Below are 4,834 nucleotides of genomic sequence, written 5' to 3'. Positions count from 1 at the left end.
AAAGACCAGTTTGGCGTTACTAATTTCCTCGATGCGAAACCCAAATTCAAGTAGGATTTTGTCAATATTTTGTTGTTCTGAAATGCATACCAGAGGTACATTTCTTGTTTCAAATCCAGCAGCAAAGGGACATTCTGGGCTGAAACGATAATGAACATTTGGGATTCGGTCTTCTGGCTTCCAGTCAGAAAAACATTTTCGACAAAACACACACTGAACGCGATCCCCAGTGTGTTGGTAAATGAATCCATTTTTTGCCAACTCTTCTTGACTTATCACAGATTTCCAATCTCTATACGTTTCGAGTCGTGCTGACTCGCTGAAAAATTGTCCGTAAAAGGGATCAGGATCATATGCATCGTCATCTTCTTCGTTAATAAGATCTTCAGATTCCATGTTATGTGTTAACTTACAATTGGGGAAAAAACGTGCATGTTCATTTTCTGGGACTTCTCCTCGCTCCCACGAGTGTAAATGATTTCCGCAAAATAACAAGTTACTTCATCACGAAAACCGGTAAAAAACAATCCTGCTTTTGCCAAGTCAACTGGATCAATGAAATCGATCGACCAAGCACTATATGTTGCTAATCGAGCAGTGAAATTATCATATTCTTGATGTTTTGGAATCGATACTTGTTTGAAAGAATACTCCATTGTAACAAATGATACGTTCTGTTTAAAGCCATATATATATAGTGTTATTTTTCTCTCTTCATCATCTGATAATGAGACAAAACCGAAATATCAGGTTTATTGGTTTATTATGTTTGAAAATCACAAACAATGGAAAAAACAACAAATTTGTGAATAATATCAAAGCCATGGAAATTTATCAGGGTATGAACCTCCTACTTTGCGTAGAGCAATGTGCTCTGCGAGTTGACTGATTGATTGAGGATAGTCAGGTTGTTGAGCCTTAAGCTTCCGTGATTCTTTATATGCTTTTTTCATATCGAGATATTGGTACAGATACTTCAATTGACACATACGATTGACAATCCATTCTGGAGTTTGTTCTTTGATTTCCCCTCTGATATACCTCTGACAGAGAGTACTGTCGTCTCGGAGCTCGAGGCCACTCTGAGATAAAAGATATCTCAGATGTGAATGTCTCTGTTCTTGTCTCTGTTGTGATTTAGCTTGGCGGATAGCGATGCGTTTTTTCTCGTTTATGCTTTAATATTTTCAAGATCTCGGTCGGGTCATCAGAACCATATTTCTTACTCACTATTGCCTGTATATCATCTCGATTGTATAGTTTTTGTGACGCGGACTTGACGAATGGTACTTTCAAAAGGTCTGTCACAGAAAGGAAAAAGTCTTGTTTAGCTTTGGTAGCACACACATATTTATCATCATCGATCTTAGGCTTCAACGATTTTACATTTGTTTTCACCTCGGACCTGCGAACTTCATTTTGTCTCTTTTCCCTTTGAGGTAATTTACTATTTTCAAATATCACTAATCCTCCATTGCTACAATGCATTTTGCTCTTCACTGGTCTTTCCTTCGCTGGTTCGATATGTGCTTTATCTCCTACATCTCTTTTGACGCCAGTGAAGGTTTTTCCGCTTCCCTGGTAGTAAATATAACCTCGTAACCGTACTGCATTATCTCCAATTACTTTGCAAATGATGATATATTTACATTTAATATCTTTTAGTTTTTTTAAATCATCTTCGTTGTAATCGTTCATTGTAAAGCAATATCCTCTTTTTTGTGTCATTCTGATTACAATTGACAATCAAAAGCAATTGCACTAGCCTTACATACCATTTCTATTAAATACTTTTTGAATAACAAACATAATTCATATCATAATTTATTTCACACCAATGTGACACTTAGCATTTGTCATACATTTCACTCTATTATTTGTCATTCCAAATGATGAATGTAAATCGAATAATGACACTGAACATTATCAAACATTTCACTTTATTTATTGTCAAACCAAATACTAAGTGACAAATCGATTCATGACACTGAGCATTTGTCATACATTTCACTCTATTATTTGTCAAACCAAAAGATGAATGTCAAATTATTTACAGATGCTAAGCAGTTTATCATACATTTCACTCTTATTATTTGTCAAACCAAAAGATGAATGTCAAATTATTTGAAGATGCTAAGCATCTTATCATACATTTTACTCTTTTATGACAAATCGACTCACAAATTTAAGCAAACCAGGTGACGATGTACAAATAATTTAGGGTGACGAGCTTTTTGGTTACCTCGCCCGCCAACTGAAAGACTTATATATCTATAAGTGTTTTTGTTTGGTCGGGCGAGCCAAAATCTCGTCATCCCAAAATATTGTACATCGTCACTTTGTGTGCTTAATTTTGAGATTCAAATAAATCGTTCTAAATTCAATGTAAAAAAAAGTTTCATAAGGGGGGTACTCAGCGTGAAAAAACTACATCGCTTAAACGCAAATGCGCTTTGGTAAGTATATAGCTAAAAAACGAATGCGCTATGGTGAAAATCCAAAGTCAAAAATTTTGAAAAATTGAAAAGTTGTCAAATAAATCATAATTTTAAGCACTGTGTTGTGTTGTGCTCTATCATTTGTAAATCAAAACTGAGAGAATGGTTAATATGTTTTGAGACTAAGTATTTACAACACACTGCAAGTAATCTCAATATGAATAGAGTATTCGTCCATTTGTAGATCAACTTGAAAAAATGTCCAAATGTAAACCATCACAACTCATTGATGTTTCACTTTATTTTTTGTCATGCCAAATAGCCACAGATTGTCTCATAATTATCAATATGAAGATTTTATTTGTTTTCAAATCTTGTGTGAACGCCAGTTTCATGGACTTGACACAATGAGTAAAATCTTTGAAAATAAAAATGGAATATGAACATTTTGCATTTCATGAAATTTTCAGCACATAAAACAATCATCAAGAATGAAAGCAATATGACGATTTACTTGTTTTTAAATCTTGTGTGAACGCCAGTTTCATTGACTTGACACAATGAGTAAAATCTTGAGAATAAAAATTGAACATGAACATTTTGCATTTCATGAAATTTTCAGCACATCAAAAAATCAAAGGACTGAAAGTAAGATTTACATTTTATCTTTTTTCAAATATTGTGTGAATGTCAGTTTCATCGACTTGATTATGCATTATTTTTGTACACAATGAGTGAAATCTTTGAGAATAAAATTGAATATGAACATTTTACATTTCATGAAATTTTCATCTCCTTGAAAAAACATGCAGATCATTAAGGTTTATCTGACAGAAAATAGAATGAGATACTATTCATTTGTGAAAATTAAAAATCGTCGCGAATGAATAAATCATTTTTTTCATTAGTAAAACAATTGATGAATATCAAAGCGATTCATGATACTGAGCATTTATCAAACATTTCACTTTATTATTTGTCAACCAAATGCTAAGTGTCAAATCGATTCATGACACTGAGCATTTCTCATACATTTCACTCTATTATTTGTCAAACCAAAAGATGAATGTCAAATTATTTACAGATGCTAAAGTTTATCATAAATTTTACTCATTTTATTTGTCAAACCAAAATGAATGTCAAATATTTGAAGATGCTAAGCATCTTATCATACATTTTACTCTCTTTATGACAAATCGACTCACAAATTTAAGCAAACCAGGTGACGATGTACAAATAATTTAGGGTGACGAGCTTTTTGGTTACCTCGCCCGCCAACAAAGACTTATATATATACTAAAAGTGTTTTTGTTTGGTCGGGCGAGGTAACCAAAAAGCTCGTCACCCTAAAATACTTGTACATCGTCACTTTGTGTGCCTAATTTTGTGAGTCATCTAAATCGTTCTAAATTCAATGTAAAAAAAAGTTTCATAAGGGGGGTACTCAGCGTGAAAAAACTACATCGCTTAAACGCAAATGCGCTTTGGTAAGTATATAGCTAAAAAACGAATGCGCTATGGTGAAATTCCAAAGTCAAAAATTTTGAAAAATTTGAAAAGTTGTCAAATAAATCATAATTTTAAGCACTGTGTTTGTGTTGTGGCTCTATCATTTGTAAATCAAAACTGAGAGAATGGTTAATATGTTTTGAGACTAAGTATTTACAACACACTGCATACACGATGTACAAACATTTTATTCATAAAAAGTAAAACACATAATTCACCCAACAACTCCTCAGTCAAAAATGTAGCTTGAGTCCTTTGTAATTGATGTTACTATTGCAACAAAAACCATCCTTGCAGAAGCGGTTGGTCGTGTAGGTTTGTAGTCCATATTTTGATTGAAATAAAACACATAATTGGTGTTTCGAAGTATCAATGTAGCAATCTCGGTAAGTCCATGTATCATTTGCAATATCTTTTATAACTGTGTTCAATTCAGCACACTTTAGAAGTCTGTTTGATTGATCAGATCTATACAAATTATCTCTCTGAGATTTTATCGCAAGAAGTGCTTGTTCATGAATGTCCTGTATTCGTCGATCTAAAAAGTGTACCATATTTGTAGGGTAGAGTTCACTTCCAAACCGCTGCAGTAAATGTTGTGGGCAATTTTCAATCTTGAGAAGACGCTGAATTTTGTAAGGAAGTCGAGTTTGATTACCGAATTAATGGCTGTGCTGCCATGTCAGCTGTACATCTATCGGAAAAAAATATCTTGTTTGCGTATCCCTTATGTAAATGATCCCGCTCACTAACATATTCCTCAGCTAGGAGAAAATCTGAATCGTATCCATCGTTATGAAATTTGATTCTGACAATTTTCTGTGTCCACGCACTGTCAAGCGTAATTTCGATGGATTTCACATGTGTTGGTGTAAATTCTATGGGTA

The sequence above is a fragment of the Mya arenaria genome, chromosome 5 (assembly GCF_026914265.1).
Source record: "Mya arenaria isolate MELC-2E11 chromosome 5, ASM2691426v1".
Classification (NCBI taxonomy): domain Eukaryota; kingdom Metazoa; phylum Mollusca; class Bivalvia; order Myida; family Myidae; genus Mya; species Mya arenaria.
This window is presented reverse-complemented; position numbering follows the sequence as displayed.